We start from the raw sequence: 12,131 nt of genomic DNA on the forward strand, positions 1-12,131 counted from the left end.
CCCGCCGAGGGGCGGGGTCGGCCTGTGAGGAGGCGTCGAACGGACCCGGAGGGGACGTCTAGCCCCGCAGGGAGGATCCGGCCGGGAGTGCGGGGATGCCAGGTGGGGCGGCGGGGGCCACCGGGCGAGATTTGCTTGTGGGGGGGAGGGCTAGGTTTGGTGGCGGGCGCGGTGGAACCTGGCTGTGAGGCTTGGGAGTGGGGGGCGCATGCCCAGGGTTTTAAGAAACTCAGACCTGCAGGTATCAAAGGAAAAGAATTCCCTGGCCCAGCTCAGCCCCTTCCGAGTAGGGGCTGCCTGCCACCTGGGGTGTCGGGGAGTGCGCAGTCCGGGTGAGATCCCGATCAGGCTCCAAAGCTGCCCAGTCCCTCGCGCTGCCCTCCTGCCCCTCTGCTGTCCCCGGGCCTCCCTCAGGCCACGCTGGCTCCTAACTTCTCACACAGGCCAAGTGCACTCTTGTCTGCCCTTGCCGACCCGCAGGCTGCCAGCCTCAGCTCATTTTCTGTGTCTTCTCATTTCCTGTCCACTTCCTGCGCCTCTGGCTCCATAGCACCCAACACCACACACACTCTCTCTCTCTCTCTCTCACACACACACACACACACCATGTGTAGACCAGACTACGAGCTTAATAAAGAGAAAGGCCTGTTCTTTTCATTGCTTTACCTCACTTCCTAAAAAAAAATAAATGCTTAGGTACACGTTAAAAAAGATTAATGACCCTTCTTTACCCAGACTACCTGCGCCTCCTTCCAGGCCCTCAGTCATCTGCTTGAGTTTATCCTCTCAGGACCTTCACAGGAAGTGTTTACGCAGGTTTAACACGGAGGCTGGAGCCGCTGTCTCTAAGCCTGGACCTCAGGCGGCTTCCGTAGCGAGTGCTGTCATCCCTCTGCCTGACCAAGGCTTTGCCTCCATCAACGGAACTGAAAAGCACCCCCAGCTCCCGAGCTCCTCAGAGGATCTGCCGGAGCCCCGCTAGCAGCAGCCTTGTCGTCAAGCTGCTTCTCCGCCCAGCCCACCTTCCCGCACACCCTCGCAGGACTTCCCTTCTGAGAACACTGCCCATAAAGGCCAGCACACAGACTTCTGCTTCCGAGTCTGTTCCCAGAGGAACCCGGCATAAGATGGTTGGGGCCAGGAGTGTTCTAGGAGCAGCGTCTGTGGTGGCGTTTGAGAGCAGGACACCCGCTGGGGGCCGCAGCAGCGCTGAGGGTGGGGGACACACAGTGGGTTGCAGCGTCTCAGGCGTGGGAAGGCTGGGAAGCAGGACTCACCTCGACTTTGGAATCAGGTGGTTCCTGCTGAGGGCAAGGCAGTGAAAAGATCACCCATTTCAAGAAAGGTGTGGCAGAAAGGGTTTCTTGCTACCAGGTAAAGACACCCTCATCTCCTACACCAGAGAACCAAACACGGTGCAGATCAGAGTGAGAACTTAATCATGGAGGTGGGGGTGCTCCAGGGCTGCCTGCAGGCTCGGCCCGAGGAAGGTGGCTGTAACCCTGAGGCTTGGGGGGGCGTCATCTGAATTAATGCACTCAAAACCTTGAATCCCAGCTCTCCGTAAATCTTCTGGACCTGAAGAGGTGTCCCCCTTCCCCTGTGCTTGGGGATGATTGCGGGACGGTACCGGTGCCCTGGACGGTACCAGCTCCACTCCCAGCCAGGGAAGAGCTGGGTCTGCAAACAGACCTGGGAAACACGCCAGTGGGGGCTGGGAGAGCAAAGGCAAAAGCAGAGCCAGAGAATGCTGGGCCCAGGAGAGGCAGCACATCGGGGGCCAGGTTCGAGCTCACTGGGGGGCACCGTGCAGCCGCGATGCAGGATTCGGCACACTGGCCAGGACCCCAGGCCCCTGTGTGGCCTCTGAAAGCTTGTAAAAAGCCGCATCCCACACTAAGTGGAGTGGAAATGCCCTGTGGTCGTGGCAGACGGCCGAGGAAGGCATCCCAGCGCTCAGAGAGACGGCACAGGAGAGTCAATGAGGCCCATGAGACCAGGAAACCTAGCCAGAGAGAGCTCAACCGCGGCTGCACATGCAGGCCTGGGCCGAGGGTGGAGTCGCTGTCACAGGGAGCATTGGGCTCCCTAAGAGCCGTGAGGATGATGAGGTGGTGACATGACAGAGGCCAGAAGTTGACGTTTAACATCAGAAGCCAGGCAGGGGCAGTTACTGTGCAGCAAGACTGCAGTGGCAGCCCCGGCGCCCTGACCTGAAGAGGCTGTTGTGATGGTCAGTGGAGCACAATGTCAGGGGTAGGACGGAGAGCCAGCCGGCAGCAGTTTAACTCAGTTTATGCTGCCAAAGGAAATCGTAGCTGGGGCTCGGCGGGGCTGAAGAAAGTTGCTTCAATAGACTGTCACAACCCTTTACCCAGTTTCCAGGCGTGAGCCGGTTCTCAGCTCTGGAGCCTGCTGACTGGAGGAGAGGACCCGGCTGCACGTGTGGACAGTTAGGATCCCCCTGTGATGTCCCCAGAGGGGCCTGTGGCCACTTACTCATGTAACTCCACGTGGAAAGGGAAACACCTAGACGTCTGAAGGGCTGCTGGGCTGAGGTCTGACGAGGGGCCGTCACTCCCGTTAAAGCGAAACTTGTGAGGTCCAAGAAACACATGGAACTCTGCTAGGAGGGGCTCACAGGGAGCCCCCAAGTGATCATTTCTCCTCGCACCACAGGTAAGGGACCGGTAGGGATGCATGTGACAGTTGTCCAAACACCCGCCTTGGTTCCTTGGTATGTGGGTTTACGGCCATCCCAGCAGGGAAGGCTCAAAAGCAATGACACATCCTGGAGGAAACATGGAGATCAAGACCTCCCTTAAAGACCTAAAGGGTCATATGGTTCACCAGTCCTGTGTCTGATGCCAGAGAGGTTCTGGAGGATGACACTGAACCACAAAAACTCAACCACACGGGAGCCCCCGTTGCGGCTGCCATGCCAGAGGTGGTGCCACTTCCAGGCCACATCAGCACGGCCTCTGAGCCCTGGTATATGGCCACGGAACTGGGAAATGCCCTCTTCTCCATCCCGAATAAGGAGGAGAACCAGAAGCCGTTTACATCACATGGCATAGACTCTAGCACACACTTGGACTCTCACCTCACCCTTAGGCCTTCCTGTCCTCTGTTATAATACAGCCCAAAGGGACCCGCCCTCTGTTATGACACAGCCCAAAGGGACCCGCCCTCTGTTATGACGCAGCCCAAAAGGGACCCGCCCTCTGTTATGACGCAGCCCAAAGGGACCCGCCCTCTGTTATGACGCAGCCCAAAAGGGACCTGCACAGTCTGGACAGTCCGCAGAGCATCAGCTTGCTTTGCCATATCGATGACATCGTTTTAATCAGACCAAATGAGCAAGAGGTTGGCAGCTCATCAGAGGGTTTGATAAGACACGTGTGCTCAGAGGGTAGGAAATAAGTTTATGAGGATGCGGGGCCGCACATCAGCGGGGCCAGACGTCGGTGAGCACCTCGCTTTCCCTCCACGCAACGCGGGGACCCGCACAGCACCCTTCCTCTGTTCCTCCCCTAAGAAGACTCACCCCCATAGACCTGTGCGGGCGCCATGCCTTCTTAAATCTGCGTTCTGCCCAGAGGGATTGATCCTTCCTTTCTAAATTAGAATCTGTTCCCGTAGAGTTGTGATTATAAGACACAGGAAGTTGCTGAGGGATTAAAGGAAAAGGTGATGACTCATAGAAAGCACCTATACTCTCTTTTGTTTATAACTCGCCATTGTCTTTTTCTCTCTTTGATAGAATCCTCTCCTGCAACCCCCCCAAAAAATATTTATTGAGAAGCATCAATCTATCAACCAGTGGATATTTATGTATTGGCTAAAACAGCATAATTAGATACTTTATTATTCATATCTGCTCAGTCTACTTTCAAAGGATTTGAAGTGACATAAAATAAATGACCAGTATACAATGAATTTTTAAAATTTTTGAAGGAAGAAATTATTGTATCAAACATCTGAAGTGAAAACAGCTACTGCAATGAATGTAGAGCTCAGCTCTGAGTTTCCTGATAGTCAAGGTGAAAAGGGAAATATGGAAACATGTTTCCATATTTCCATATATGTTATATATTACCCAATAAAAGGAAGTGTATCCATTTTTTCAGAAAAGACGATATTGTGGCCAACTAAGCAATAGGAGGAATTTTTTTTTTTTTTTCTTTTTTGCGGTATGCAGGCCTCTCACTGCTGTGGCCTCTCCCGTCGCGGAGCACAGGCTCCGGACGCGCAGGCTCAGCAGCCACGGCTCACGGGCCCAGCCGCTCCGCTGCACGTGAGATCCTCCCAGACCGGGGCACGAACCCGCATCCCCTGCATCGGCGGGCGGGCTCTCAACCACTGCGCCACCAGGGAAGCCCTCAGAGGGATTTTTTAGATAATTTTTTTCATACGGATATTCAACAAGTCAGGGAAGGATTTTTCCGTCTCAAATGGCTGACCTTTGCTGTTCTGCTCGCAACGCTGCCTGGCACATAGTAAAAGTCCAACTAATATTCGTTGAATGAATGTAGTGCTTTCTCCTACTGTCACACGGAAAAGTTGGGAACATAATGTTCAATCCTAATTCTCTGATAGTTTACTCAGGCCCTTAGGAGTCAAGGAATGTGGCTCTGGTGACCTGATAGTCTAGGAGAGAAAGCATTTGGAGAATCCAGAGACATGAGTAGTAACACCCTCAAATAATCTTTCTCCAATATTTGTCGTTTGGGCCACACTGGGGAGAAAAGCCGTAGAGGGGAGACGCCTGCACTGAAGTTCCCGTTGAATGCCCGAAGCCCAGGTGTTCTGTGCTGCTGGTGGAAAGGAGGCCCAGCTCGGCCCGCCTACAAGGAGACAGCGCCAGAGCCACTGCCAGCACCAGTAGCTCCTCCTGGGACAGGCTGGGGGGCGGGGGGAGTAGGGCCACGCCGCCTCCCTCCTGGCAGCTCGCCGAGAGACCGGGTGCCTAGGAAGTGAGCGCATCTGGTTGGAAGCTGGGCAAAGCCACCATGGAGCTTCTCCTCTCTCTTCTCCATCGACGGTGACTGGGAGGCCTCGCTTTAAAGCTCAGAGTTGGGCTTCCTTGGTGGCGCAGTGGTTGAGAATCCGCCTGCCGATGCAGGGGACACGGGTTCGTGCCCTGGTCCGGGAAGATCCCACATGCCGCGGAGCAACTAAGCCCGTGAGCCATGGCCGCTAGGCCTGCGCGTCCGGAGCCTGTGCTCCGCAACGGGAGAGGCCACAGCAGTGAGAGGCCCGCATACCGCAAAAAAAAAAAAAAAAAAAAAAAAAAAAAAAAGCTCAGAGTTAAGTGGACCCCTGACTCCCTGTGGAGAGGCAGCTGCCCTGGAACCGTCTTGATGAACAAACGTGAGAAACGGCTCCTGTTGTGTAAAGCCAGCGAGACGTGGGGGTCACTGGCACAGGCCACGCCTGGCCCAGCCTCACTAACAGAAACCCTAACCGTTGGGGTGGGGCGCCACTGATCAATACCAGTATACCTGTCAGTTTGAGTTAATAGTCAAATACAACCCCAGGTACCTAATGGATTTACCTGCTGAATACAATTGTGTAATGCCTGCATTGCTCATCATGAAGAACAGTTGCTCAAAATATCTACGTTTTTATCATAGTAACGTTTAACTTATTTTTGACCGTAATTAGCCAAATATCAAGTAGCTCTTTGAAGACACCCCTGAAATCAGCAATTAACTGGGCTCCAAGTCTTGCCTTCTTAGGCACGGACGGACGGTGTGTGGTTTTTCTTCTAAAATCTCCATCGAAGGATCCCAGAAGCTAAAAGGAGCAGAGGAGGTAACAGATCCACACCACGGGAGATGGGGATTGGCTGTCAGTCAGTCTTCACACAACAGAATCACTACACAAGCTGCAAAGGAGAAAACCCAGGAGCTCTGACCACAGACACTTCCTGTCCAGGGAGTCAGGCTCCAGAGACCCAGCGACAAAGGCAGCCACGGCGGCGAACTGCTCGGCAGGTTGTTACAACCACGCAGCAGAGATTTTATCAATGGCCAGGAGGAGCTGCTGCTTTTGTGAAACGTCAGGTTGAGAGATGCAACGTAATTGTAAAGAAACTGGAAAAGAGCAAAATGATACCTGTGTGCCCACAGGTTATATTGTATTTCCTTCAAGGTTTTAGTAATATGTATAGACAGTCTTGCACCGTGGCCGTACAACGTGTTGGAAAGAGTATGTACTCTTTGTTTAGCGATTCGTTTACTGAGCATGGGGCACATGTCCAGTAGCTGCGAGATCCCGTGGGAAGAGCAGGAAGTCACTGTCCACCCCACAGCCTGCAGTTACTTCCACCTGGGACGGTGCGGGGAAGTAAACAGGGGAGACAACCCCAGAAGCTGACGTGGTGTCGAAGCTACGAACACAGTGGCAGCACTGAGTAAGAATGGAAAGCCCATTTCTTTCTTTCTTTCTTTAATGTCTTTATTGGAGTATAATTGCTCTGCAATGGTGGGAAAGCCCATTTCTGAGGTCGTGCTGGCGCTGGGGGTGGGGGAGTTGCCTCGGGACGGCCCGGCCGGGACAGCCCCTCCTCACCCCTTCCCGGGAGCTGTGTGGCCAGCACTCCCAGCTTCGGGGCCATGGGTGGCACAGGAGGGAGGGGACGGTGGCAGCTGGCCAGATCGTACAAGCACAGCACCTGGGGGTGTGAACACGAGGCGATCAACTTCGTGAAAGTGATGGGCTGACACTGCTTTGACTACAGACGTAGCCCACGACACCCCACTTAAATTACCTCTCTCCCTTCCAGGTGGTTTGAGGTGAACAGAACTCTTCCCCCCGACTGTCTCTGTTTCTTGGTCTGTGAAATGGGCCAGCAGCAGTTCCCACCCACCCGGCTGCCGGGGGGCCCGTGTGCTGCTGTGCGGTGCTCAGCGCCCAGGCCGGCTTGGCGGTTTCATCAGCCCCTGGGTGAGGGCGGGGAGCTTTCCCCTCGCGCCCCCCCCCGCCACCAGCGCCCAGGAGACACTGACTGTCCTGCAGCACCGGCGCCCGGCCTGGGAGACGCTGGGGGGTTGGCAGGCGGTGGCTCTGCCCTGGGACCTTGGGATGCGGTCCCCGCAGGTCCCTCCAGGCCTCCACCTCCTCCCAGGAGTCAGTCCCCCCCGCCTGCCCCCGGTGAGCCTGTAGCCAGTGCAGAGAGAGGCCTCACGCTCACCCCAGACCCTCCGCCTGGAGGAAGAGAGTCTCCTTCGAAAGATAGGACGCTTACAAAACCACGCTGTTCAGTGACACCGCAAAGCAGAGGCAGCCTCCACCCACCCTTCGGCAGGTAGGAGCCGAAGCCGGCTGCTCTGCAACAGAAAGGAACAGACGACTGACGCAGTTACCCCGGCGACCTCGAGGCGGAGGAGAGCCTGCCGCGCTCACGCGTGATGCCATTTACACAACTTCTTTTCTTTCTTCTTCTTTTTGGCCGCGAGGCGTGTGGGATCTCAGTTCCCTGACCGGGGACTGAACCTGGGCCCTGGCAGTGAGAGTCCGGAATCGTAACCACTAGGCCACCAGGAACGCCCTACACAACTTTCTTAGAATGACAAACTGCAGAGACGGGGAAGGGACAGTGGGCGTCAGGGCCCAGGGAAGGGGGAGGCGATGGCTGTGGACGCAACAAGGCAGCGGGAGGGACCCTGTGGGGTGGACGCGTTCTGTGCCCTGACAGTGGTGGTGGCCACACGCGTGTGGCACGTGTGACAGAATCACACAGATCTACACACACACATGCGTGTGGGCACGTGCCCTGGTGCACCCGGATCGGGCAGTGGCTGTATCTCTCCCAGCTGCTGCTAAGGTCTGTGCGGTCACCACGGTCACGCGAGACGTCACCACACGAGGCCTTGGGGATGGCGACACGGGAGCTCTGTCCTAGCCCTTATAATCGCACGTGAACCTACAGCGATCTCAAAATGACAATTTTTTTGCAAAGGACAAGACGGTGGTAGATGAGCCCTCACTGTTTGCTCCTGTGCTTCTGCTGCAGCCCCGCGGGACCCGGGTCCCCTCCTGCGGGGGGCCTGAGACCCGGCGCCCCGGGAGGGCTCCCCGCACCACCGCTCACCTTTGCCCTTGGTGTCATGAGACAGTGATGTGCGGGTCCCCGTCCGCACCTAGGACGGCGCTTGGCGCCGGCGGTTCAGGGGCCCGAGGACAAAGCCGGCTCCGCGGCCTTCTTTCCCCTCCAGGGTCTCCTTCCCCAGAGTCTCCTCAAGCTCTCGGGGCATCAGGAAGCAGGCCGTGGGCGTGGCCCTCCTGACGGTAACTCTGGAGCTGGACCGGAAGGAAGCTGGGGTCCCGCCTGCAGAGTTGCTCACACTTCTTGTCAAAAGACCCTCAAGGGCTTCCCTGGTGGCGCAGTGGTTGAGAATCCGCCTGCCGACGCAGGAGACACGGGTTCGTGCCCTGGTCCGGGAAGATCCCACATGCCGCGGAGCAACTAAGCCCGTGATCCATGGCCGCTGGGCCTGCGCGTCCGGAGCTCCGCAACGGGAGAGGCCACAACAGTGAGAGGCCCGCATACCGCAAAAAAAAAAAAAAAAAAAAAAAAAAAAGACCCTCAAAAGTAAATACACTTTAGGTCACCACCTGACACACACAAGTGATTGAGTTGACTAGTTATAATCTGCTCTAAAATTTCATATTCTATTCCAGCTTCTCCGAACCACGTCTGCTTTACATGATTTTGAAGTTGATCTCAGGACCCTCAGTGAGCCAGGGAGCTACGGGTGGCCTGGAGGGAGCAGCTCACGACGTCAACCGCTATGTTTTCGGGAGTTCTGCCAGCTTGTTGTTAAACAGAACCATTATTTTAAATTAAATTATATAAGCTTTATAAGTTTATAAAAACTGTACAAACCCCTGCTCTTGAAGTCCTCGCTGGCTGTTACACGGTGGAAGCACTGCCTATGATGCCCTTCTCGTCTCTTCCCGGCCAGCGGGCTGGTGCCATGGAAACGGACAAGCCCTGCACGCACCCTCTCCCCGCTCCCCGGCAGCTGTCGAGCTCTTACCTGCCCATCGCTGGTCGTGAGCCACTGTTTGAAACGCCCTATTGCAGGCAGCTCCCCTCGCCTGCCCAGCTCTGTATTTTTTGTTTGTTTGTTTTGCGGTACGCGGGCCTCTCACTGACGTGGCCTCTCCCGTCGCGGAGCACAGGCTCCGGACGCGCAGGCTCAGCGGCCACGGCTCACGGGCCCAGCCGCTCCGCGGCACGTGGGATCTTCCTGGACCGGGGCTCGAACCTGCGTCCCCCGCATCGGCAGGCGGACTCTCCACCACTGCGCCACCAGGAAAGCCCCAGCTCTGTTTTATGTGAAGGGACTGACGGGGACGTGGGAGGGCCCGGCGCCCAGGACTGGCTGGTGTTTGAGCTGGGGGTGCAGCGCTGTCACGCCCACAGTCCTGCCGTGGAGACCGGGCACCAGCTTCGGGGACGTGTGGGCCCTGGCTTCCTGCCGACCTGCTGACTCGGGGGGCGTCTTCACTGTCCCTGTCAAGACACCTTGCGGAGGAGGCGTGGGGAGAGGCCAGGGACCGAGTGAGAACGCCCAGCCTTCCGGAGGGTCGTCCTCCAAGCCGCCCCCCAGGACGGCACACGGCGGGAGCTGCATGTGGCTGTGCTGCTTACACGCTCCGTCCAACTCCAGCGCCCAGGGCACTTCCCTGCGTGTCCGCTGGCGGTCGCTGTACCAGCAGTGCCACGGGAAACCTGAGAGCCCACGCGTGCCCCCCTCCCGTCTCCAGCAGTCCCGTCCCTGGGCGCCTGCATTTTCACAAGGTCCCGGACAGCCGGACCCCTGCACCACGCCAGCGGAGCACGCACTGTGGCCTGAGGGTTTCCCTGGCGTGGACGGCGAGACTGGGCTCTGCGCGTCGCAAGGGGACGAGGTAAGTGAGATCACGATTTCACCCCCCAACACACACAACTCTCTCCCTGCCTTTTTCAGCTTTGATTAAGAACAGATGCAATCAGCGGGGCCTCTTTTCCTCTGGACGAAGAAAGCGGCAAACGCCGTGTGCCCCTAACGAGACCATGACCCTGGACCCCAACCACCCAAAGGTCCCCAAAGGTCCCGCCTTCACTGTCCCTGCCCACCCCCATGGTGTAGAGCAGCTTCCTGAAGCAGAAGGAGGGAGAGGCCCCCGGAGGAGCCCCGGGAGAGACAGGGCCAGAGGGGGCCAGACGGGGCGTCCGGGCTGAGGGGCCAAGTCTGGGGGCCGGGGTAGCAGGAAGCCTCATGGCCCCCAGCTGGATTGCCTTTGTCATTCCGGCTCACACGGCGGACAGGACTCAGCGCGTAAATGTATGGGTCTGCTGGACGGAAGAGCAGGAGGCCGGTGGCCAGAGCGGTGCCTGATCACACAGGGCCTGAGACTCGACGGAGGCCGCCGGCCTGCGGTCTGCACGGAGCGGCTGCGGCTGTCGGGTTCCTGAGGGTCGCTTCCTCGCTGCGAGGTGAGGAGAAGGTGTTTATCCCTGTGCTGGCTGGGTCGCAGTGACCGTGCTTGAATTCATCCCCAATTTCTAAGGCAGTGAGATAGAAATTTTCTTTTCAAAGTCTACCACAGTGACACCGAGGCCCCTCCCGAGACTCGCGTATTTATTTTAAAGGTGATGTCCCAGTGGTAACGGGGCCAGGCCGCATCCGCAGGTGTCGGTTAATCCGGCACCATAGGTTTATGTCAGGCGTTCCGTCTCTCAGCCGTGGTGAGTGTACATCTGAAGACGGGAGGGTCTGAGGCTCGGGGATGCTCGCGGCCGCGCGGCCTCCAGAGCTAATCGGGGCCTGAACGTTTCGCAGGCCCTGCCCGGAGGGTTCTCAGCCAGAGTCGGTGACTCACGGCCCTGCAGTCACTTCCTTCCTGCTCCCGGAGGAGGCCTTCCTGCCAGGGAGACAAGAAGCATTGCCGCCCTGGCCTCCCGGGGCCCCAGAAGCCTGCGAGCGGGTCTCCCGCTGTGTGCGTGGCCCGTGCCCTGGTCTGGCCTCCCTCCACACAGGCGGTACTCGGCCCAAAGGGAATTTAAACGGTGGATCAAAATGAGAATTAAGATGTGTGGCGTCATCATCTTTGTCGTTGTAATTGAGGATGTTTTCTGATTTAGCAGCTATCTGACCCCCAAGGAGCCAGGAGTTAAGGTTTGGTGGGTCCCATCAGGTGTCGAGACGGGAAACCCCCGGCACGATTTCTGGACCGCTAAGCAAACCCGAGCATCTCGCTGGCGGATTTCCCCAAGTTCCTCTTTAGCCCTCAATGCTGAGTTTAAAAAGGCAGCTGAGAAGTCCCAGGGCCGGAAACACATACAGATTTAATTTCTTTAACTCTTAAGTGGGGTTAAGCCAGAACTGAGAAAAGTAAGCAGAAACAACTGCTCCAGCCCAAGATGAGAATGTAGCATCGACATGCCGTTCCTGGCTCTGTCCTCAGCTGCTGGTGTATGTCAGCTTCATCTGTGTCTCAGTCTCCCCATAAAATAATCAGAAATACAGAAAAGATGGCTGCATGGTATTTTGAAATTCTTATTCAAAAGGGCTGTATTTGGTTCTTGTTGGAGAGGATCTTGTACTTCTGTTTCATCTTTGTTTTCACTTTTTTTTGTTCTCTAAACTAAATGCCAACATCTAAACTATATATAGATAGGCATCCTTGTGTAATTACCAGTATGAGACTCTCCTAAGATGGACTTAGATATTCAAAGGCTTTTGTACTAACAGATTTTTTAAAAACGCCCCATCATGTTCATAATGCCCTTAACGGCTTGGTTTCTGTATATGAGACTTTCAGAGCTAGTTGGCAAAGCCCAGCTCAACCCAGAGCGTCAAGGATCACCAGCCATATTTACCTACTCAACACGGTGCTGAAATGCTTAATCCCTGGTTAAGTTACAAGACTCTCTATTCAAAACTCAGAGAGGGGCTTCCCTGGTGGCGCAGCGGTCGAGAGTCCGCCTTCCGATGCAGAGGACGCGGGTTCGTGCCCCGGTCCGGGAGGATCCCACGTGCCGCGGAACGGCTGGGCCCGTGAGCCGTGGCCTCTGAGCCTGCGCGTCCGGAGCCTGTGCTCCGCAACGGGAGAGGCCACAACGGTGAGAGGCC

General features: G+C 56.5%; 1 long non-coding RNA gene across 2 annotated transcripts; it reads left to right on the plus strand.

Annotated features, from left to right (window-relative positions):
- Positions 1-34: 34 nt before the first annotated feature.
- LOC136792849 (uncharacterized) lies at positions 35-11,649 on the plus strand. Of its 2 annotated transcripts, XR_010837346.1 has the most exons (4): positions 35-102; positions 8,689-10,492; positions 10,649-10,744; positions 10,839-11,649. It is a non-coding gene; the product is annotated as an uncharacterized lncRNA (long non-coding RNA). The 2 variants fall into 2 exon arrangements; XR_010837347.1 differs by lacking the exons at positions 8,689-10,492; positions 10,649-10,744; positions 10,839-11,649 and adding exons at positions 2,379-2,679; positions 3,764-3,857.
- The last annotated feature ends 482 nt before the right edge of the window (positions 11,650-12,131 follow it).

Source organism: Kogia breviceps, chromosome 16, assembly GCF_026419965.1.
Source record: "Kogia breviceps isolate mKogBre1 chromosome 16, mKogBre1 haplotype 1, whole genome shotgun sequence".
Classification (NCBI taxonomy): Eukaryota; Metazoa; Chordata; class Mammalia; order Artiodactyla; family Physeteridae; genus Kogia; species Kogia breviceps.